This window comes from Engystomops pustulosus, chromosome 2 (assembly GCF_040894005.1).
Source record: "Engystomops pustulosus chromosome 2, aEngPut4.maternal, whole genome shotgun sequence".
NCBI lineage: Eukaryota > Metazoa > Chordata > Amphibia > Anura > Leptodactylidae > Engystomops > Engystomops pustulosus.
Window position 1 is genome coordinate 144,411,201 of NC_092412.1, and position 25,920 is coordinate 144,437,120.

General features: G+C 38.1%; 1 long non-coding RNA gene across 1 annotated transcript; it reads right to left on the reverse strand.

Moving 5' to 3' along the window:
• Nucleotides 1–2,067: 2,067 nt before the first annotated feature.
• Nucleotides 2,068–25,351, reverse strand: LOC140116617 (uncharacterized). Its single transcript, XR_011852856.1, has 3 exons — nucleotides 25,268–25,351; nucleotides 6,170–6,357; nucleotides 2,068–2,195 (listed from the first exon to the last, which is right to left on the reverse strand). It is a non-coding gene; the product is annotated as an uncharacterized lncRNA (long non-coding RNA).
• Nucleotides 25,352–25,920: the final 569 nt, after the last annotated feature.

The following is a 25,920-nucleotide window of genomic DNA, read 5'->3' on the forward strand; positions in this document are numbered from 1 at the left end:
TATCAAAGAATATATTTGTAATTGCTATAATATGAATTCTAATAATAGTATCTTGTCTGCTCTCTAAGTGCTCAATGAATAATCTTTTTCCGGCTACATTCACACAATGTGTGCCCACCGTAGCACAGCGGGCACGTGTCAGTGCCGGAAAGAGGAGGAGGGGGTGTGCGCTGCTACCCCCACCACTCTCCATAGTGATGCATGGCACATGGCGCGGTATTCCGGAGAAAGAAAGGACGCGCCATGCGCCCATTAAAGTCTATGGGAAACGTATATACGGCGTATATACGCCGGCTGTATATAAGTCCCCATATGGTCGTGTGAATATTGCCCTATTGTGATGATCTGCTGATTAATGGTTTTACTTAACCCCTTAACGATTTGGTCATTTTTAGTTTTTTTCACTTCCATTTTTCACTCACCTCATTCAAAAATCTATAACTTTTTCATTTTTCCACATAAAGAGCTCTGTAATGGCCTATTTTCTGCGTAGCAAATTGCACTTCATAGTGACGGTATTTAATATTCCATGCCATGTACCGTGAAGCAGGAAAAAAATTCCAAATGCAGTGAAAATGGTGAAAAAACACATTTGCAATGTTTTCTTGTGGGCTTGGATTATACAGCTTTGACTGTGCGCACCAAATGACATGTCTATTCTATTCTTTGGGTCGCTAAGATTACGTGGATACCAAATTTGTATAGGTTTTATAATGGTTTCATACATTTAAAGAAATTTAAACCCAGGGTGATTTGAATTTTTAGGTTTTTTTATTATAATTTTTTTTAAACTTTTTTTTATTTTTACTTTTACTATTTTTCAGACTCCCTAGGGTACTTTAACACTGGTTGTCTGATCGATCCTATCATATACTGCCATACTACAATATGGCAGTATGTGGGGATTTTACTCGTCATTCATTACAATCTGCTGATAGCACATTGTAATGAATGGGTTAAAATGAGACCCATGAGACCCGAAGCTGTCATGGCAACGGATCGCCGCTCCCCGTGACATGATCGCGGGTGTTACCAGTAAGCCTTTGCTGCAATATGCAGCAAAGACTTACCGGCTATGGAGAGAGCTCAGCCCGTGAGCCCTCTCCATGCACCAGGACCCGGCGCGCGCCATACTAGTACTAGTCGGGAAGGGGTTAAAAACAATGTATGGCTTTTGGAGTCTGTGATCACTTTAGAGAGACATATCTTTATGAGAAATTTTAATTCTTTACTAAGTGACAAAAGACTGCTGACAAAGTGAACCTTAAAAGGGTTGATCACTTTTCAATAAATATGTTCCATTAGGCATGTCTTTGCATACATATGTATTCCCTGCTCTCACCATGCTGCCCTCTGCATATATGCACAATTTCCTGTTTCTCAGTCCGTCCTAATGGCATCACCCACTTTGTCTCTCTCTTACCCTCCTTCTCACTGACAGACGAAGGGAAAAGGGAGGGGTGCAGAGTGAGTCATAATTTCACAGATATGTACACAAAGATCCCAGAGAGTGCACAGAGAGTCTGCACACAGAACTAAAGTAAGCATCAGGAATGATGAATCAAGTGATGAGCATTAAGGGATTATTATTATTAAGTCAGTAAAGGCACATGGGCAATTTATGTAAAACCACTTTAAGTCATTATAATATATTGTTTCTTTGCTTATGGGACCTTTAGAGCCTTTTTTACTTGAACACAGTTCTAATTCATAGAATTCAGCTGTTTCATTTAGTCCCATCAAAACAGCTAAGCTAGCCATATAGTGTGGTTTTGTAAATATTTCCAGAAAAATACTGTAGCTCCAGGAGTTGATGGAATCACAGGGCAGCACTGAAATATGATGCAACTGTTAAAAGTAGCTGATATTATTGAAGTGGAAGAGTTTATTTCACCCTTAAACTTACCTTCAGAGAAATTAACATAAAGTTACAGAAAGTGGTCAGTGACCAGCACTATTCTGGCTCCATAACTGCAGACTTTTATTATTTCCTCTGGTGTTGACATCAGCAAAAAGATAAGACAGTAGTGGAAGCTTCATGGCATGGGGATTCATGGCTTAGCAGCTGAATGGAATTATTACATCACCAACCACAATGCCAAACATTGGAAGAAGCAAAACTGCTGTGCAAAGCATCCGTCAACTGAAGACCCCACTATGCTCCTCTCTCACATTATGAAGTTGTTTTAATGTAACTGAAATAAATAAAAAAATGTTATTTAGTAAATGCTTCTCCTTTCCTGTTTTCTTCATGAGAGGTCCAGTAATAATAATATTAATCTTTATTTATATAGCTCCACCAAATTCTGTAGCGCTTTACCAATTATATGGGACAAATACAAATATAATATACTCACTGTGTATATATAATATACTATACTGTGCTGAAAAACTCACACTTGGCTTATACTCGGGGGAAAAAAAACAAAGTTAGAACTCATCTTTCCGGGGCCCCCCGCAGGTCTTCTGTTCGATTTTCTGTTCACAGAGGTTGCAGGTCCGCACAATGTCACAGGCTCTAACATTAGCTGCAATAGTATTGTGTGGGCCGGCAGCGGAGGCTGACATCACAGCTGTGCGCTGCATGGATCGAACAGAAGACCTGCGGGGGGTCGCCGGAAAAGTGAGTTTTAACTTTCTTTTTTTTTTAAACAGGACAGGGGGCTGCTGGCTGCTCTATACTGGGGGGGGGGTGAGGTGCTGGCTGCTATATACTGTGGGGGATGCTGCCTGCTATATACAGTGGGGGCTGCGTGCTGCTATATACTGTGGGGGCTGGCTGCTATATACTGGGGAAGCTGTGACCAATACATTTTCCACCCTAGGCTTATACTCAAGTCAATAGGTTGTCCCAGTTTTTAGTGGTAACATTAGGGGCCTCGGCTTATATTCGGTTCGGCTTATACTCGAGTATATGCATTACGTTACAGAGTACAAACATTCATATGGAGCAATAGCAGTTAGGGCCCTGCTCACAAGAGCTTACATTCTATGAGGATGAAGGGGTTGACACAAGAGATAAAAGAGATTGTATAATAGTCCAGCCATTATTCATAAGGGAACAATATAAAATAATTTAATAAATAATTTAATAAATTAAAATTCTGCTCCTTGAACCAGCCATCATCCGCCATCTTATTTATAAGGTCCAAGGTGAAAGTAACTGCAGAGAAGCTTGAAGCTTGGTATATATCTGGTGGTTGCCAAATAACAGACGGGAGGAGGACACAGGATGGATTAGTAAAGTGAGAGTTGACATGCAGTTAGCGAGTGTGATAGGTTGCCTAAAGAGATGGGTTTTAAGAGCACGTTTGAAGCTTTGGAGGGTGGGTCCTAGAGACGTGCAGATCGCTGGCAGATCGAAGACCATGAGAAGGGTGATAGCCTGAGATGAGAGAAGAGAGATATGGAGGTGCAGCATTATTCAGAGCTTTGTGGATGAGGGTTATTATTTTAAAGTGAATAAGAAGGAAACAGGCAACCAGTGCAGTGATTGGCACAAACTGGAGGCATCCATGTAGCGTTTGTTCTGAAATATGAGCCTGCCTGCTGCATTAAGTAGATTGTAGAGGAGAGATTTTAGTGAGTGCAAGACCGATTAGTAGGGAGTTACAGTAATCTAGTCGAGAGTGAATAAGCACAACAATTAGCAGTTTAGAAGTTTCAATTATCAGAGATGGTTGGATTCTAGAGATGATTCTGAGATGCATACCACAGTATCAAACACTGGTGATAGATCCATAGGAATGAGAAGCGAATAGTCACCTTTAGATTTAGCAGTGAGGAGATCATTGTAAACCTTAGAAAAAGTAGTTTCAGTGGAATTTCTAGTAGAAAACCAGATTGTAGGGGGGTCAAGAATGGAGTTAGCTAGGAGATAACGGGTTAGTCGAGAATAGACCAGGCCTTCCAGTAGTTTGGAGATGAAAGGACAGTTAGAAACTGGTCGGTAGTTAGTGGCACTGGATGGGTCCAGGGAAGGTTTCATTAGTAATGGGGTAACAATCACATGCTTGAAAGAAGAGGGGACAACACTAGAAGATAGAGAGAAAGGTTAAAGATTTTAGTGAGGTGAAAAGTGACTGCTGGGGAGAGAGACTGTACCAGATGTGAGGGGACGGGCTCACTGATACAGGTAATGGGTCGAGCAGAGGAGAGGTACCTGGACACTTCTTCCTCTGTGGCTGACTCAAAGGAGGAGAGTGAACAAGGTAAGGTACCGATGGGAAGAGAAATTATTATTATGATTGAAATTATTTCCTAGTGAATGCAATCAATTTTTATCTTTAAAGTAGGTGGCCAGATCTTCAGCCCCAAGGTCTGTGTCAGGTGACACCTTTGGAGCATTGCCAAAGGAAACAGGTTTTTCAGTATGTCAAGGTTGCCTGCATCTGTGTTGAAAATTTTGGATAGTGAGTAGTGCCATCTCATCTAGGGTGCTTCTGACAGTATGATTATAGTGGTTAGTAGCAAGGTTTGGACAGGTGAAAGAGGAGATGGGAGTGCAGACTGTAAGGTCTCTGTGAGGCTTGGCATGTACTTTTTAGCTTTATTAGTTGAAGGGAAAACTTAAAGGGGTTTGCCCATGAAATAAAGGTCTCAAATTTTAATCCCCTAGTGATGTTTTACTCCTATTACTCGGTGATGGTCAGAGTGTGGACTGGAACACTCTAAGCAGAAACTTCATGATCCCTCTAGTGCTGCGAGATGCTGTGTACTAACAATGTGCTTAGATGATCAGGGTACGTGTTCATGTGCACTTTTATTTAGCTTCTGAACATTCTACTGGTATCTGATACAGAGGAAAAGAAAGATAATACAGATCAGAGATCACCAGGACTGATAGAGACAGTTTGGAACTATCTGTGAAATGCTGTATTTTTGTTGGTAACATTGAGAATGTAAAGTTTTGTTATCCTGTGTATTTTTAAGAATATTGTCTAAAGATTAAAGCTTTGACAAAAAAAATATGGACAGTTTTGTGCTTTCTTCTTGAATCTTATGCCTGCAAGTGGGAATAGTTTAGGAAGACCCTTTACTGTCAGAACATGACTATACTCCAGTGCAGTAAGTACTATCCATACAGAAATGGTTTGATGATCATGGACAAACTTGTCTGGCCAGCCAAGGGCCCCGATCTTAAAGCATTTATGTATAAGACAGAACAGAAAAACGCTAAGAGTCAATTCCCTAAATGATTATATCCAGCTGTTATAGAAAGTACCTCACACCTTTAGAAGCCTGCACCCACTTGAATCTGCCAGTGCTGCTCAATTTCTATAGTTGAAGTGTATGTGAATGTTCATTGATTCATAAATTACTATTGTGTAGCAAAGACCTGTATGTGCCATATGTTCTAGGATGAGAGTCATGTGTAAAAAAGTATCTCACTGTACTTGTGGACTAAAATACATTATGCATCAGCAAGTATAGCAGAATATTGTTGTGTATGTGTAAGGTAGTCTTAAAATTTCAGAAATGTACTAATTTATGATTTTTCTGATTTATTTTCACTAATTTTTTAGCATTAAGTTTAATCAGCACCAGAAAATGAAACAGAAACAAAAACTAAAAGAACAAACATTTTAACATATACAATTTACTCTGATCTATACTATAATGTCAGATTACATTTTCTAACAATTATTGCCATTGTGGAAACAATGGTCATTGAAATGTATAGTTTTGTGGCATATGCAAGATACAATTTACGCATATTCAAGGAGAAAAATAGATACCACAAGAATAGGTCTTGTAGATAGACAACATTAAACAGTAAAAAAAGAACAGAGGCAGCTAGGGGAATAATAACTGATTGGAGAATAAAGCAAGAGACAGGAGTACAGGTAGAACATTGTCTAAAGTTCAGCAATGACAGCACTGACCCATAGAGAAGTGATCTAGAGGTACTACAGATCGAGGCAGTGGAGGTTCACGGAGAAGCAGTCAAGGGGATAGTCACAAAGCAGAGATTAGAGGAGACACAGATAAAAAACCTCAGGGAAACAGTGAGAACATGGAAGCAAAGGTGGAAAATCAATGAGCATGAATAACAAAGGTTAGACAAAATGAAGTATTTTCTCTGCAATGCATTAGTACAATACAGGAGAGCTTTTAAAATGTCAAGAATATAAAAAGGGAAAGGAAGCTTCTGCATGTAGATACTCACCAGTACATTATTCCGAATCTGAACTTTTCAGACACTCCGCCAAAGGATATCAAGATGCTTATTGCCAGGAAAATTATATTTATTTGCCTTAGATATGCCCTTTAATAATGGAAAGCTTGGACACTTCTATAGCATTATCTTTTCAACATATTCAACTGTAGAAAACATACAACCGGAAGACATAGAAGCTGAAAAACACAAAGACCACATTTTAGCTTTGATACTTAGGTAATATTCGTATCTGCCACCTATTGATCCTGTTAGAGATAGTTTTTTTCCACTTATTGTAGTGTCTTATCACTAGGCTCAGTAACAAGTCCAAGTAATTAGGGGTTGTTCATTTTCATAGGTTAACCCCTTCCCGACATTTGACGTAATAGTATTGCATCGCGGGAGGTGCGTTCCCGCAAAATGCAGTACTATTACGTCATGCTTCTGGCACCGGCTCCTGAACGGAGCCGGCGCCAGAAGCTGCAGGTGTCAGCTATATATTATAGCCGTCACCTGCCTCTAACACCCGCGATCGGAGATTTCTCTGATCGCGGGTGTTAACCCCTGACACGCCGCGGCCGCGCTGACCGCGGCGTGCGAGGGGCATTTCAGAAGAATCGGACCCCCCCGCGGCGCTTACCGGGGGGGTCCGCTGCTCTGATCGCAGCCCCTGGACTGCCGGTGCCCGGGGCTGCGCGATCCTCCTTCCTGTAGCCGGGTCCCTGCCTTCTGACAGGACCCGGCTGTAACACACTGAGCATGCGCATCTGTATTACACTGTGTAATGTGAAGAAGAGCTTGAACAAGTGATCAGTGGACCTGTAAAAGTTAATAAAAATGTTAAAAACATTACATAAAATAATTTTTAAATAAAAATAATTAATTAAATAAAGTTAGAGTCCCCTAAACACAAATATTCCCTATACACATGCAATAAAGTGAAAAAAACACAAAATCGCCAAAAAAACCCACATATTTGGTATCTCCGCATCCGTAACAATCCGTACAATAACTCAGAAACATTATTGGACCCGCTCGGTGAACGCCGTAAAAACAAAACCCGAAAAACACGCCAAAAATGTACATTTTTCATAAAATCTCTACACAAAAATGTTCTAAAAAGTGATCATAAAAAGTTATGTGCGCAAAAATGGTACCACTAAAAAGAACAACTCAACACGAAAAAATAAACCCTAAACTAGCTCTGTCAACCAAAAAATATTAAAGTTACGTCTCCGAAAAGATGGCGATGCAAAAACAAATGAGATTTCCTCTATATTAGTTTTTATCCAGTAAAATTGTAAAAATAAATGAAAAACTATATAAATGAGGTATCACCGTAATCGTAGTGACCTATAGAATGAAGATAATATAATATTTTTAGTGTACGGTGTACGACCCCCAAAAAATACGAAAAGAAAGTAAACCAAAATTGACCATTTTCTTTTCACCCATACATTCAAGAGTTAATAAAATCTCATCAATAAGCTAATGACCCACTAAAATGAAGTATTTGTAAAGTGCATCTCATGTCGCAGAAAATAAGCCCTTATATGTCCAAATTGCCAAAAAAATAAAGATTGTATAGCCAATAAAAATTGACAATGCATAATCTGCTCTGAATGGCGCAGCTCCCTTCGATGCCCTGGCGTGTGCCCATACAGTAGGTTACCGCCACATATGGGGTATTATTATACACGGAAGAGATTGGGTATCAAATTTTGTGGAGCGTTTTGGTATTTTATCCACTGAGAATTTGTACATTTTTTGAAAAACATATTAATTTAGCCAAAAAAATTTTACTTTCAAAATTGCATCCGATTTTGTTTTAACCCCTGTAAAACAATTAAAGGGTTAACAAACTTCATAAAAGTTGTTTCACGTACGTTGAGGGGCGTAGTTTCTATAATGGGGTAATTTATGGGGTTTACTTTTATTTAGGTCTCTCAAAGTGATTTGAAACCTGAGCAGGTCCCTCAATAGCAGGATTTTGCGTTTTTTTATGAAAATGTGAAAAATCGCACCTAACGTTCAAAGGCCCATAACATCCTACAAAAATAAGAGTATGCATAAAAAAACCATGTCCACATAAATTAGACATTTAGTGAATGTAAGTTATTACGTTTTTTTTGCGGTTATGACTATGTATGGAAAAAGTAGAACATTTTGAAGTTCAAAAATCAAAAATTTTTCCAAATTTTCACCAAATATCTGATTTTATCATAAATAAATGCAAAACATACCACCAAAATTTTTCAAATAACCTGAAGTACGATGTGTCACGAGAAAACAATTTTAAAATCACTTGGATATGTTAAAGCGTTCCGAAGTTATAACCACTTATAGTGACACAGGGCAGATTTGAAAAAATGGGCCGTGTCAGGAAGGTGAAAAGTGGCTTCAGCGTTAAGGGGTTAATAATTTGTTGTGCAATAATTAAATTGATATATAGTGAAACATAACATTTTATGCTCTTTGATTGTCTGTCCTCAGGTTCTTTAGGGCAGCATGGTGGCTTAGTGGTTAGCATTAGAGCCTTGCAGCACTGAGGACCTGGGTTCAAGTCCCAGCGTCAACACCTGCAAAGAGTTGTAAAATGCCAAATGTCCTCTCTGTGCTTAGATTGTGAGCCCAATTGGGGACAGTGACCTGTTTGGCAAACTGTGCAGCGCTGCGTAATCTGTGTGTGCTATATAAATTAAGGAAGTATTATAATTATGTACCTTTCGTAAGGAGAAACTGTCACAATGAAAACACAATGTAATCTAGCTAGCATGATATGGTGTGCTGTAAATCTGAAACCCCTTATCATCAGGTTGATGTGTAGTCCTGTGCATTCAGTTAAACAAGTACCTCTGAGAAGCCTAAGAAAAAGGTTTGAAACATGTTGGGTATCAGAGGTTAATTCTTACTTATTAAATGTATATGTTTGTGGTTATACAAGTGAATACAAATTTTGTACTTTAGACCAGTCTCCTTGGTTTTTATATATTTGGTGCTATTACCCCCATTTGGGATTTTAAATTAGTAGATTAAAGGTTATGTTTTAGAGGATTCCAATTCTAAGGTCCACCCTACCTTAGAATTGGAAGCCTCTAAAACATAACCTTTAATCTACTAATTTAAAATTTAAATTTACAGTTTTTGACAGTCACCAAGAATGCAGAACACATGCTTTCTATACCAGTGTTTGATACATGAAAGTGTGGGACCTATAGCATATACAGAGCTATGTACAGAGCTGTGTAAGGGCTTATTTTTACTTTCCCGTGATGTTATTTATTATTCCATGCCGTGTACTGGGAGGCAGGACAAAAATTCCAAATGTGGAAAAATTAAAAAAAAAAAAACGCATGTGTGTCATGTTCTTGTGGGCTGTTTTTATGACTTTCACTCTGCACTCCGAATAACACCTCGGCTTTATTCTTTGGTTCAGTACGATCCCGGTGATACCAAATTTATACAGGTTTTATTGCGTTTTAATACATTTTCAAAAATTAAACGAATGTGTACAAAAAAAAAATGTTGCCATCTTCTGACGTTAATAACTTTTTCATACTTCAGTGCACGGAGCTATATGTGGGATAATTTTTTTAAATGGGCGGACGTTTTAATTGCTACCATTTCAGGACTGTGGGACATTTTGACCACTTTTTATTACATTTTATATGTCAAGTAAAATGGTGAAAAATACCCGTTTCGGATATATGGGCATCATTTTACGTAGATCAGGCATAAATTTTACATAGGTCGGGCATTTTGCGACGTGGTGATACCTATTGTGTGTGTGGTTTATAATTTGTTTATTATGTTTTATATCAGTTCTAGGGAAAGGCGGTGATTTGAATTTTTAATATTTTATTATTTTTTTGCATTTTTTAAACTTTTTTTTACCTTTTTTCCACCATACTTTAACCCTAGATGGTCTGATTGTTCCTATCATATACTGTAATAATACTGTATTTCAGTATATGCTGTTTTACATAGGATTCATTACAGTGAGCCACTGGCTGATTGTAACGAATCTTCAGAAACCATGCAGCCTCAGGTCTGACAAAGACCCGAGGCTGTATTGGCAACTGATCGCCACCCACAGATTACGTTCAGGCAAGCGATGATCTCAATAAAGATGGTGGTGCCCATGCCCCGCCATGTTTTAAGTGCCACCTGTGTCTTTGTTGGCGGCATACAAAGAGGTGTTAACGGTGGGTCTTTGCTGCAATATGCAGCAAAGCTCATCTCTGTATGAATAGGCCTCAGCCTGTGAGCCCTCTTCATACACCCTTCATAGCTCTGCGGTGGATATATCCGTTGCAGAGCGTGAAGGTGCAATTCTAATGTATATGTAGTGTAAAAAGTGTATGCATGATTATATATGCTACATATCCATGTATATACATGCAACAATGGCTGATTTTACATAGGTGCATGCTCAACATACTTTGTGAAATTAGAAATGTTAACATAATATTAACTATGTTAAAGAATTAATTATTTAAAAAAGTAAAATTCTCTGACTCCATAATATTTCAGGTTTGCAGTCATAAAGGTACCTGGTTAACTGCATTTTGGGAGGCTATGATTCCCACATCAAATTAATATACATTATATAATATACAGACTACATGAATTAGAAAGTAAATGAGGATATTGTAAAAATCCTTTAAAATGTAATGTCTGTTAGAATAATTAAACTGATCTGATTTAATTTTAATTTAACATTTTAAACCCTTGTAGAAATTCAAGATAAGTGACCCTTTTATATATGCAAAGTACAGTTGAACAGTAAAGCTCATCGTTATGCCAAATCTTATTAGTTATTCTATATAAAAGTCACCATTTTTAACACCCATGCTTTTATTTCTCCCATTTACTAGATCTTTCTTTTCTATTCTCTTGCACATGTGCTAGCAGATGTATCACACTCTGTTCAGTGCCAATGTAAGGTTTTCTAATAAATTTAACAACCACTTTTTATCAGCTATTTATCAGAATGTACTGCATGTAAATTACAATTGTAAACTGCAGTTGAGGAATAAAACAAACAAACAAACAAACAGACACGATATCTATTAATTTGTAGTCTCTAATGGTTTGATAGCAAAACTGATAAAATATATAAGTCAACGCTCACACACTTCGGTGTTGTAGTGATGATCTAACCTCTTGTCTTTAACGATGCAGGAGGGTTAGTCTGCCGGCCATGGACACAATTGTATAATCCTCAACATCAAAAAGCCGTTCACCACTGGGATGACATAAAAAAATCTTTCTTTTTATATTTAAGCAAAATTAAAAAGTCCAGGAATATATCTGTTATCTGTATCTGCTAATGTGTTTTGGGATTAAACCCTTAATTATATTTCTACATAGCCTCATTAAAAACTTTGTTTTGATAACATTGCCTTACAAAGTGCTATTCTCCCGCTATCAGGAACTTAACCCTTTCAGGACCTGGCCCTTTTTTGTTTTTTCATTTTCATTTTTTACTCCCCATGATCAAAAATCCATAACTTTTTTATTTTTCCATGTACAGAGCTGTGTGATGGCTTATTTTCTGCATAACAAATTGCACTTAATAGAGATGGTATTGAATATTCCATGCCGTGTACTAGGAAGCGGGAAAAAAATTCCAAATGCAGTGAAATTGGTAAAAAACTGCATTTGTGCCGTCTTCTTGTGGGCTTGGATCTTACGGATTTCACTGTGCGCCCCAAATGACATGTCTACTTTATTCTTTGGGTCTGTGCAATTACGGGGATACCAAATTTGTATAGGTTTTATAATGTTTTCATACATTTAAAAAAATTAAAACCTCCTGTACAAAATTTTTTTGGGGGATTTTGACATCTTCTGGCGCTAATAACTTTTTTATACTTTGGTGTACTGAGCTGTGGGTGGTGTCGTTTTTTGAGGATTTTGATGACGTTTACAATGTTATCAATTTTAGGACTGTTCGACCTTGTGATCACTTTTCATAGAATTTTTAAATTTTTTTAAATGACAAAAAAGTGCCATTTTCGACTTTGGGCGCGATTTTCCGTTACGGGATTAAACGCAGTGAAAAAACGTTATCATATTTTGATAGATCGGGCATTTTCGGACGCGGCGATACCTAATGTGTTTATGATTTTTACTGTTTATTTATATTTATATCAGTTCTAGGGAAAGGGGGGTGATTTGAGTTTTTAGGGTTTTTTATTATAATTTTTTTTTTTTAACTTTTTTTATTTTTAGTACTTTTCAGACTCACTAGGGTACTTTAACCCTAGGGTGTCTGCACGATCCTATCATATACTGCCATACTACAGTATGGCAGTATATGGGGATTTTACTACTCATACATTACAATGTGCTGATAGCACATTGTAATGCATGGGTTAACCCGAAGTAGCCAGGTTACCATGGCGACGGTTACCATGGCGGCGATCAAGGTGACAGCACCAATCGCGGGTGTTACCGGTAAGCCTTTGCTGCAATATGCAGCAAAGACTTACCGGCAATGGAGAGGGCTCAGCGCGTTCGTCGCATCACACTCGCAAATGTGGAACGGGCCTAAGAGAAAAACAACAGCTACAGACAGACAAGTGGAATCGGACAAAACCGGGGCCAAAACCTAGACCAAATACGGAATCAAATCATTAGAGAGAGGTTGAGTAGCATAGCAGATGTCAGATACATAGAATAGCAAAGCAACAACAATCAGCAACAGGGGAAGGTATAAGGAGACTAGTAAACCAGCAACGTGTAATGGGATTGGGCAAATATATAAATGAGTTTATGAATGATATAAACAGAGGCATAATTTTTCCTTTTGATACATAGTTGACTTTCGTATACTGGAGAATATTCTGTCCAATTATTCATAGTGTAATAGTAATTATGATGTTACAGAAAGTTAAAGTTATGGCTTAGTTACAATTGTAGCATAGCCATTACATGAACCAATACAGATAGAAGTATAAAGTGCAAGCCAAGCCAGACTTAAAGGGAAACTACCAGCAAGATTAACAAGAAACAAACTAAACACACTCACCTAAGGTCCTCTTCATCCCGATCCCGGTGGTGTTCTTTTTTGATCTTGACACACTGGTATTGCCTACAAAAAGACTTATATTTAGCAGGCCAGAGTGCGAAAATGAGATGTCTGGGGCTTTGGGCTGCTCATTAATCATGTCTCTTACACCTCCCTCTCCCGTGCTGTGTGAGGGAAGTGAAGCCTTCTTCCTGACAGATGCCTCCCTTTCCCAGCATGGGAGAAGAAGGTGAACAATGTGCAGCCTGGATCACCGGACATCTCATCCTCATGCTCCGGACTGCTAATTATAAGTCTTTTTTCCAGGCAATCCCAGCATGTCAAGACTAAAGAAGAACACTGACGGGATCAGACTGAAGAGGACCTTAGGTGAGTATGTGTAGTATGTTTGTTTTTTGTTAATCTTGCTCGTAGTTTTCTTTTAAGGAAATGTATGATATGGAAATGACTGATTGTGTAAAGTAAGTTTTGCTGTTATATTTTTTATGAATTCTTATGGAAGTTTATTTAAATTATCAATATTTCATTGTACTAAATACTATATACATATACTATGTATACTATGTATATATTTTAAGTGTAACCATCATTTGAAATAATTTATTATATTGTGTATGGGAGGATGTAGTGAACATTTTTCTAATATACTTTATTAACAAATTTTACTTTGTAAAAAAAAGAAAACTACTCCCTCCCATAGAGATACATATTTCAGCCTATACAGTGTTTGTCTGTGGAGGCTACATGAGCTTTAATATCCCTGTTGTTGGTTAAAGAACTGGTTGTGAGGATGAGCATTAAAAATTATGTTCAAAGCATACTACAGCCAGGGAGAGACCAGAAAGGGATAAAACTCACAGCTGTGTAGAAAACAGGAGAGAAGAGAGAGATCTGTCTTTGATCCTGTAGACAGAATTCCCTAGTAATGTAGAAGTCAAATTGTAACTAGGTGGCACTTTATAGCCTGTTAATTTACAAACTAAGGAGAATTTGTTATTGAAGTATATTAGAAACATTTTCACAATTGCTCCCCCCCCCCGCCCTCACAATATCAAAAATCATCTGAAATGACGTTTTCACTTCAAAGAAATTTATAAGGACATAAGGCTGGACAAAAATCCAATAAAAACATGGAAAGCCATTTGTGTCTTAGAGAAATCAAATAGTAATTATGTTTAAAAAATTTTTGTAAATCAACAGAGCCATCTTCCATTATACAGTAGTATCTACAAAGCCATGAGTGTACACATGAACTCAAGTACTTTACCAAGAAGTTGTATAATTATTTATTGTGTATAATGCATTAATGTGGCGAGAAACTGTAACTTCACTCTGTGGAAAGAAATAATGAATTAGCTCAGACAGAATCTATGTGTTGAAGCCAGAGATTGATTTAAAGCTAAGGAAATGAGATGCTGATTTAAAGGGTGACCATAACTAATTTATTAAAAGCAATCAACATTTTGGTGACTCACAGGACTTAACATCATAACAGGCGTTCCTCGAGGGATGAAATGTTGATCTCATTCAATAAATCAGTAATGTTAATACTTTAAAGAGCCAGTTCATTCAATCATGAACCCATAAATATCCCATACAAGAGAACTGACATAACCCTTAAAGTTGCAAGATAATAGACACATAATGGCCACCAAGATCTTTGGATGAGCCATGGCTTCCAAAAATATTCTAATTTCTATAAGAGTTAAAATAAACCAGTAGCAGAAAGATGCATATGAGATATTGAAAAAAATAATTAAAACATTTCTTAAAAGTAGATTGTGTACTTTCTTATTTTTATATCCTTAGGGTGCATTTAAATATATCATTTACATCAGTGTTTTGTCCCATAACCTGTCATCAGGTATTACCTTTAAAAAATCTCCTCCAAAGGCAAATGTAATTCTTCTCACCTCATTTTCACAGGAGTCAAGTTTATCATTGTGTCTGCACCAGTTTTTTGACTGTTTCCATGGAAAATAAAGTGTCTTCGGAGTGTGCACGTGTATTTATTATGTGTTTGCAGCACAATTGTGTCATGGTTGCATTTTGATCGACATTTTAGAAAACTGTGCACCTAAAGGGGCTTGGTAGTGTCTAGTCAGAGTTTGTGCCACAAACTGGAATCCGACGTGAGTGTGTTGCAACAACATAAAGCAAAGACTACAAAAAACAAAAAAAGGTGGTACTGTGTGCCCATGCTGAAAAGAGAAAATATTTACTAAGACACTCCTCTTTAACCCCTTAACGACTTGGCCTTTTTTAGTTTTTTCACTTCCATTTTTCACTCCCCACCTTCAAAAATCTATAACTTTTTTATTTTTCCACATAAAGAGCTCTGTTATGGCTTATTTTCTGCGTAACAAATTGCACTTCGTAGTGACAGTATTCAATATTCCATGGCACGTACTGGGAAGCAGGAAAAAAATTCCAAATGCAGTGAAAATGGTGAAAAAACACATTTGCAACACTTTCTTGTGGGCTTGGATTTTACAGCTTTCACTGTGTGCCACAAATGACATGTCTAATTTATTCTTTGGTTCGGTATGATCACGTGGATACCAAATTTGTATAGGTTTCATAATGTTTTCATACATTTAAAAAAATTAAAACCTCCTGTACAAAATTCTTTTTTTTTATTTTGTCATCTTCTGGCGGCAATAACTTTTTCATACTTTAGTGTACGGAGCTGTGGGTGGTGTCATTTTTTGCGACTTTTGATGGCGTTTTCATTGCTATCATTTTTAGGACTGTGCGAAATTTTGATCACTTTTTATTAATTTTTTTATATTTTCCAAAATGGCAAAAAAATTTCATTTTTGACTTTGGACGCTATTTTCCGTTACGAGGTTAAACGCAGTGAAAAACCGTAATTATATTTTGATAGATCGGACATTTTTGGACGCGGCGATACCTAATGTGTTTATGATTTTTACTGTTTATTAATATTAATATCAGTTCTAGGGAAAGGGGGGTGATTTGAATTTTTTGGTTGTTTTATTATAATTTTTTTTTTTTTAACTTTTTTTTACTTTTACTATATTTCAGACTCCCTAGGGTACTTTAACCCTAGGTTGTCTGATCGATCCTACCATATACTGCCATACTGCAATATGGCAGTGTATGGGGATTTTACTCCTCATTCATTACAATGTGCTGATAGCACATTGTAATGAATGGGTTAAAACGAGACTGCTTCGGGCCTTCGTGAGACCCGAAGCTGTCATGGCAACGGATCACCGCTCCCCGTGACGTCATCGGGGAGCGGCGATCTCCGGCAGCATTGCCGGCGGTGATCGCTGTGAAAGCACCCGCAATCGGTGCTAGCACTGATCGCGGGTGTTACCGGTAAGCCTTTGCTGCAATATGCAGCAAAGACTTACCGGCTATGGAGAGGGCTCGGCCCATGAGCCCTCTCCATGCACCGGGACCCGGCGCGCGCCGTACTGTTGTCTGGGGGTGGTCGGTTGGCGATGTGGTCTGCAGCGAGCGGCTGCATCTCAGTCAGAGAGATTGCAGCTGCTGCTCCTGTCCTCCTTTCCTACTCTGCGGAGGCCGCTCAATGACCCTAGAGTGGAGTGTGGAGACAGAGCAGCCCCAGCTCGCAAAGACGCAACCTATGCTGTGCCTGCGCTGGAACATCTACACAGGAGCTGAAGCGGCATGAAGAGGAGTAACGGAGGCTCGTGGTGTCATTGGAGCCTGTGCCAGTTAGGTAAGTTAATTTATTGAGTTGGGCTCTGCTGGGCTGGGCTGTGATGTACACTCTTTAGGGGGCACTTCTCTGGACACAAATGTCCTTAAAACTAACTGTTGCTGGACTGCCACAGGTTCGCCATCACTGGAAGAATTCCCCCTCCCCCTCACTTATCTTAGTTCACGGCACCCCACACAAGTTAAATAACAGCAAGACCAACAAAAGAAACCAACTGACAGATTAACAAAGAAGTCACTAAGCAGGTAATAACTATACGTATTTGTTATTTAAACTCTAAATATCACAAAATTAGGGTTTTTTTCTCAAGGTGACACACCACCCGAGTTATGCTCGGTTTTTTGACGAATTTTGACACACCAAGCTCAAAAGGTTGCCCATCACTGATGTAGGATGTACCTATTCTAAGAGTGTTTGGTATTAGGTCCAGTAGAGAGTCAGATATTGGGTTGAAGCCATTTATGATCTCAGTAAGCTCTTTAGTATATTGTACAGTAGGGTCTCCCCTCAACAGGGTGTAGTACCTTTCATCAGAAGGTTGTCTGCTTCCAGAATGTAATCTGAAGTGTTAATAATCACTACAGCCCCACCTTTGTCTGCTGCTTTGATGACAATATCCTTGTTGGATTTTAATGATTGTGTGGCTCTCCTTTCTTCTAAGCTTAGGTTGTCTGTGAATATGTGATTTCTGTCTAACAACTCCGATTTCACTTTCTTTCTGAAACAATCTATGTAGTAATCCAAGGTTTATTAAATCGGGGTTGTGGGGTCCAATAAGACTTTTTCTTCTTTCTTGATGTTTCTTGTCCTGGATCAGTCTGTGATGTGGTCTAACCTTTGTCATAAAATAATTCTTTCAGTCGTAATCTGCAAAAAAATTCTTCTACATTGCTGCAAAAGTGAACCTTGTCAAGTGGTTTTATCTAAAACTTTTATCTCCGCTGTGCTTGGTTTATACTGAGAGAGGTTTATAACAGGGGATGATATCAAAGCTGTGATGTGGATTATTCTTTCCTTATTCTTTGAGACCTGCTCTCATCCTTAACCTGTTAAGTTTTTTTAGTTTGTTGATAATAAGTTGATTTTATAAATTGTTGAAAGAGCTCTCCAATGTATTCATGTCCAGGCTCGACCCTGTTTCATGTAATGTGTCCATCCTAGAAATAATTTAATTTCTTTTCTTGTCGTAGAAAAATCCAATAAGGTGATTCCGTATTTGTTCAGCAAAGTTTCTTTAAAAAGTGAGTGTTGTAAGTATATTGGGGGACATGTAACGTATTTTTCAGACTATAAGGCGCACCAGATTATAAAGCGCATCAATAAATGCCTGCTAAAATGTCTAGGTTCATATATGGTTTCATATAGGTTCATATATGAGGTGCACCGGATTATAAGGATGAATGACCAGCAAGTGGCAGACCTGTGCACAGTTCAAGGCACCTTTGATTTCTGAGAAAGTCAAAGGATTTTTTGTACACCTTATAGTCCGAAAAATACGGGTTACATAGTCTTTTTTTCCTATGGTGAATTTTTGAGACATTTGGCAGCTCCTTTTTGCGCCTTAAGTATGATTATGTCTTTTACTTGTGATACGTGTTCAGTTTTTCCTGTCCTGGCAGGCACAAATTTTGGCTTCTTACTGAGACTTTTTGTTGCAAATCCACATGGACACAAGCCACGTGAGGGGGTTATATGCAGGTGTGGACACTACTTTTAATTTTGGATTTGAGGCTGTGTCTTGCATTTTAAAGCTTTCTAGTCACACCCCAGGGAGATGACGACAAATGAGGTCACACGTTGCACTTTGATTTAGTTTTGAAACACAACACAAATTACAACAGCTGAGGAGAGGTGATTTGCCTAATTACCTTACTGTTAACATATGCATTTACAAAACGCATTGTAAACCTGATGTTAACGCATGTGTTAACATCATGTTTATATTGCGTTTTGTAAAAGGCAATCAAAATACAACATGTGATCTCACCCTTAGAATTAACCAATAAATTTAAAAAAAAATGAAAATTCTAAAATTTCAGAATTTTCAAGAAACAGGTTACTGTGCAAAATTTTAAACATTTAAAGTGTGTGAAATAATTCCAATTTACATGTTAATATAGGGTCCATGAAAAAAATCAGTCCTTTGCACCCACTTGGACCAGGTGCAGATTTGTGCGTAAAAAGTCGCAAAAGTAAGCAAAAAAAGTGATACATAAGTGAAAAGTCGCATGGAACATCTGGGAACCAATGATACATAAGACACACTGCACAAGGTGCCGATCAAGGTGCACTTGAATAACCTGGGGCCAGATTTATCTTACGTTGTTCAATTATGCTTATTTTTTTGTGCCTAAAATGTCTCTATTTTGCGCCATATTTGTCTAATGTCAAAATTCGTTTAGATAGATGTGATACTTCTCTGCGGTTTTTTTTAGACTTTTTCATATATTTGCGACTTTTTGTAAAAGGTCTCAATGATAAAAATTCAACAAATCAGCTTCAGCCGACAACATTCTGCTGGCAACAACCAATCATTTACCATTTAGGGACATTCTTCAGATTATTATTTCTTTTTTGGGATGATTTTATATAAAAATCAAAAAATGGATATAATTTTATGTTTTAATGATAATAATACTGTTACAGCTTTGTATATAGTGATGCCCTGTATGTCCTGTACAAGGTGCGACTGCAGTCACCTCTCCTTTCCCACATACATTATAAGAAGAACTTGTGGGGCTCATTAACGTGTCCTTACACTGTATGTCACTGACGCATCACTGTGTGCGTATAGAGGGTGATATGAAAGCAGGGGGAGGAGTCAACCTCAGTAAAACATAGTGATTGCCTGTTGCCATTGGATTTGGCTGACCAATGAGGTAAGTGCCCTTATATGGAGAATGAAATAACTGGGGACCTCCCTTCTGCGGGATGTGTTCAAGCAAGGAGGGGAGGGGTTAATGTGAACAGCCCCATATTATGATGGTTTAAGCTATCATCATTGTTTTCTGTTTAAAAGAATCAATTTAAAAAATATATATTAAAAAACATCAAGTGCAGATGCTTCTGATGTTTCTGACAAAATGTGAAATATAAACATAAAGTTACAAAATTACAAAAAAAGAATTTCCCTAATGAAGTCTATGGGAGAGTGAAAATCTGCATCAATGTGCAGTTTCCATGCAGAATTCTTTGTCAAAACGGATAGAAAAAATAAACGCATGCGGAAAATCGGCATTAAAATCACATATAAAAAATGCACATATTGGATGAAGACAAAACATGTGCAGAGCCAAACACACATGCAGTTTTTTTAACCTATAAACCAAAAAAAAAGAAGAAAGTTGATTTATCAAATGTGTCTGATTTTATTTTTGTTATCTGCGCCTGCTCTGGTGAGGAGCTTTTTTGAGACTTTTTTGAGACATTTTTTTAAAAAAGTCACATGTCATAAATTAGGAATAACATCTGGATTGCTAAATTAAATAAGGCGTAAGTGGCCAAAATCCATGTGCCGCTAACTTTTGGAAAGTCTCAAAAAAAGATGCAAATATGGTGCAAATACAAATTAAAGAGAAAAAAGTTGCAAAAGGTGATAAATCTGCCCCCTGCAGTAAAAAGTTGCAAAAAAGTCTCAAATATGACAACAGTCCCAAAAATGAGACAATTTGACTAGCAGAAATAATGATACATGTCCCACATTGAGTTGGATTTTTTTGATCATCAGACCTTTGGGGATAAGATTCTCCTTTTTGCATCTGGATAAGATGAAAATGTCGCTGTTCAGTTGTGCCAGTTTCTTCAGTTGGTTCTTAAGATCTATTTGTGTTCAGTAGATTGGGGTACCCTGCATTGTCTTAGTATGTTGAAAAAAGTGTAGAAGTAGCGTTAGCCAGAAAAAAAAAAAAATCTGATGTAAATACTTTCATGTAAAAACTTTAAAAGGAATGATACCTTTAATGGCTAACCAGAAAACCAGTGTAACATAAACACCTGTTTTACTACCCCGCCTTATCTTAATTGTGTCTCACCATATGTACTAGTTATCTTAGTGTAACATCTCTCAAATGTTATGTTTTCTCTCAGTGTTTCATTTGTATACCTGCCTGATGAAGGACCTGTCCTAGCGATCTCTAAGGAGCGGGACCAACCCTCCTCCTTTCCATGGCGCTGGACGTATGCCTGCCCCGCTACGGCCCAGTGGACATACATTCATGTAAATGCAGCCTAACATGGTACATCTAGGCTTTTCTCAACATTAAGACAAGAACACATGCAAGTACAAATATAAAACTACAGTGATCATTAGACAAGCGGAAGGAGGACCTTGCCTGTGATGGCTTACAATCTATTTGGGGGGAAAGATAGAGACAAGGGAGCAGAGCTGTGCAGTTATTGGATGCAGTTATCAATGACACTGCACTTTAGGAATGAATTGCTGTAGTTATCTCTGACACTGCACTTTACTAATATACGGATGCGGTTATAGCTTATGCTGCACCTTAGGAATACACAGATGCAAATGTTACTGTCTGTCACAATTCTTCAAATCTAACATCTTACAAATCCAACAGATATTTTCTAAATTTTCAAGCAAAGGAGCAGTTGGGTTCCAGAGGGGCAGCACCAAAGGAGACAAAAAGTGTCTTAGAAGAGCTGCAGAGGGCATAATACCGGAGCCTGGAGAGGCCCCCAAAGTATGTCTGCCTCATTTACATAAATATAAAATTTACTTTATTAAGGTAAGAACCATTCAAAAAGAAGTAGCAGGCTAATTTATTTAACAAAGGTGTGCTGCATTAAAGGGGTTATGCCATGAAACAATTGACTACAAAAAGCTGTCAAAGAGGTTAAAATATTTCAAAAATCTATTTGTAATGGTTACCTGGAAGTAAATATACCTTTCTATTTGTTATTATGATGCTTGTTCAGCCTCTACTCTGCTCCACACAGAAGCAGATGTGGGAGGGGCCTAGCCAGGCACATGCACAGCACTGACAGCAGCAGTTATTGCACAACTCAGCGCTACAGAGCGCTCAGCCTTCAGAGTCTCCTTCCACCTGCTGTGCTCAAATAGTCCCTGCATTTACTGATCCAATAGAAGTCCAATTGAAATGTGTCATACGCCCCATGTTAAAAGTGCACCAAAAAAAGTTGGTGCAGTCTGTCAAAGCAGTGCAGGGGGCACCAGATTCATGAAGAACGTGCGCCAGAAATCCTGAATCTGGCGCCCCCTGCACACTACACAGGACACTGCACATAGTACACTTGTACTATGTATTCTCACAGCATCATGGTCGGTCAGGCTGACATGCATGGATGCATAGATAAATAGGTGACAGCTTCTCACATGTTACTGATCTTTAGCTACTTCCCTGCTAGTCAGGGACAGGGGCCCCTTTGCAGGACAGCAGGGTAGCATGGAGGGACAGTGCATGGAGGAGAGTACAGGAGGAGGACTGCATCAGGAGAGGTCAGAGCTCAGCCTGTTACTTGTGTTATCTCTGCAGCCTCCTGTGTGACCTGACTAATGGTGGAGGGGGGAAGGGCTGCTATATTGCTATGATCCATGTAAGGAGAGGGCTCATCTGTGCTGCAGATAGTCATGTCTGTCTGCAGTTACCTTGTATCTGCTGCTGTAGGCTCTTGTGTGACCTGACTAATGGTGGAGGGAGGAAAGGGCTGATACATTGCTATGATCCATGTTAGGGGAGGACTCCTCTGTGCAGCAGATAGCCATGTCTGGCTGCAGTTACCTTGTATCTGCTGCTGTAGGCTCCTGTGTGACCTGACTAATGGTGGATGGAGGAGAGGGCTGCTACATTGCTATGATACATGTTAGGGGAGGACTCCTCTGGGCAGCAGATAGTCATGTATGGCTGCATTTATCTTGTATCTGCTGCTGGAAGCAACTGTAGAGCAGTTGAAATCACCTCATTCACTGGTGTAGACGGCTGAGCTCTCTTCCCCCTGTCTCACTTCCTATTGGCTGCAGTGTGTCAGCTGATCTCTCAGTGTGGAGAGGAGCTGTGAGCCCGTGGAGTGATCTGTGGTGCAGAACAGCTGGGGGAATGTTTGTGCGCAGACTCGGCCAGATCAGCTGTTGCTCAGGACGGGACACAGCTACCAGCAGGGGCCGCCAGCAACCAGGACAAAGGGAGTTATCTCAGAAAGCCTGCATATTTTGTAATAAGTGTAAATGGTGAAAGTTCTTGTCACAATGCATTGGACCCAATTACAGCCATTTGCTATGGTGACACAACCCCTTTAAGGAATTTGACCTCTACAAAGATGCAGATTGCCTTTGAGGGAATTGTGTCACTAGAAAGGTACTATGTTGAGCATATTTTCAAATATATTTTTTTATTGTATCTATTTATTAATAAAAAGGACATGATATTACATTTTTGATCTGGACACACTATTATAGGATTATATTAGGATGGAACATCTACATGGAAAACCTCATTTGTGATTATGTCATCAACTATTGACTATAAAAGATGTCACAGGTATTTTCCATTGAATGATTTACCCCCAATTACTAAAGATTAAAGAAAATATATGCTTTAATCCTTGAAGGGATTGGCCACTTTACCTCATGTTCCTTGTAATGTGTATATACATGTGAGGGGGCAGGATATTAGGTAATTTACCAACATCTATTAATAGTTCTTCTCCACTTTCTTGATATATAAGTGAAACCTCCTGTCTTTTACCTCATCAGCCAGACATTCCTGTCCTGGAATATAAAATGGCCACAGATGGTGGGTCATGTGATCTCTAACTGTCCATGAACAATTGCCAGTTAGAGATCACATGACCTTCCATCTGTGGCCATTTTATGGACAGGAATGTCAGGCTAGTTAGGTAAAAGACAGGAGGCTTCACTTTATATATGAAGAAAACACAGCAGAACATTAAATAGATGTATATTGGTAAATTGCAGCAAACGCCGGGAAGGCAGTCTTCAGCTCCAACCACGTGTCTTTACCTTGCATGGGGAGAGCACAGATCCTCATTCCATATTGAGGGCATCACACAGTACAAACAATGCGTTCCAGCTCAAATCCCACCGACCAACGAATTAGTTAAAAACGTTTTCTTTATTCAGGCTTCATTTAAAAGACATATGAATACACTGCGATTCCATCGGAATCCATTGGAAACACAGTGTATTCATATGTCTTTTAAATGAAGCCTGATTAAAGAAAAAGTTTTTAACTAATTCCTTGGTCCATGGGATTTGAGCTGAAATGCATTGTTTGTACCATATTGGTAAATTACCTAATATCCCCCCCCCCTCCCCTCACACTTACACACATTACAAAAAAACATGCTTTAAAGTGGTCAATCCCTTTAATCTTCTTTACTTATTTTATTTTTGAATGTTTTGTGTTCTGAGGGAAAATACAGTCATTACGATTTAATAAAAATGAAGAAGAAAATTATAGAAAATGTGCAATTTAACTTTTTTTTTGACAACCATAGAAAATTACATTTAACAGATTTAGGAGGGGGTAGTATTGCATTAACCCAACATTCAATGTTTATGTTTTATTACTGATTTTTGAAAACTAAATTATTGATGGTTTAAAATTAAATACACTGCAGACTGCAAACAGAGGTAGTAATGGATGGGAAGATTTTTAATTATGTAAATGAAGTAAGAAATGTTGCAGCATATTCACACGATTCTTATTGCATGCAGCCACCAATAGGACTGTGTAATGATTAATGACCTATCATTCCATAATGCCATAATAATATTCTCAGTGATATCCATTAATTATGCAGCTCTAAATGTTTGTGTAATCTGATTCATTTTTTATGAATACCATCGAGCAACAGATTGCTATAATAAATGGAAAAGAATAAGCAAATAGAAAGTAAACAATGATAAAGTTCTTGTTTCTTTGGCTATCTAGCTAACCAGAACTTAGCTCAATAGCTTGAATAACAAAACTTCTGACATTACTCTATAAGATGATATAACCTAAGCAACCTACTGGTTCACTTACTAATATTTTTCTACTTGCCTTGCATTTTTATAGTTTTTATATTAATGTGGAAGGTGCAAAAAGTTAAACAACATGAGTCCAAGTGATGTTCTGTACATTATGTGACTGTTAAGATAAATCATACATCAAAAGGGTATTTAGTTCTACAATGCTAATCATCACTGACTAGAAGAGAAATGTCATTTATATGGTTCAAATGCTGGTCCAAACCTTTGAAGGCACTATATTTGTGTCTGTAACTCATGTGGGTTAAGAGGCTGGCAGGATAAAACTGATACTGTACTGGTCACTGTCAAGTTCCTGATTACTATTGCTGACATTGTTGTATGACGTACCTGGTAGTATCATGGTGGTCATCCGTCCTTCTTGGTTCCAAATCATTAGCCATGCATTCAGTTTACAAGACGTACTAAAAGCAGTAGTCTGCAAGAGGATGGATATTGTAGGGAAAATTAAATGAAATAATATAAAATAATTTCAAAATCATTGAAATAAGGAAATAATACTTGGTTATCACACCTAGTTGTTTTCAGAGTGGCAAGTATTCAGTCTTGATGTGTTTTGCTAAGGCAGCTAAAATGTGTAGATTTCAGCTGAGCTTTCATCAACTAGACACAGGGATTTGTGAAACACATCTGACCACTGTGCAAAAAGTTCTACCTGTGCACCTCCGAGACACAATGAATGAATGGAAGCAGATGGGAAGAGAATGATCGACACATCAGGGGCTCAGTGGATGCTGAAAATGATGCAGGTTTTTAAAGAAGATTCTTTTGAATTGCAGGAAGCATGAAAAAACTATGTTATTTATCTTCTCTTTTTCCACTAAGAATGTCAGATTAAAAACTATACTTGAAATTAGTCAGATGACGTTTTAGTCACTTACACATAATATGATTCAAGCTATGCTGAATAAGAGATGTCACTTTATTTGTCACAAAATTTTTTTCCTTGTATTTGGACTGTACTTTAATCTGTATATTAGAGA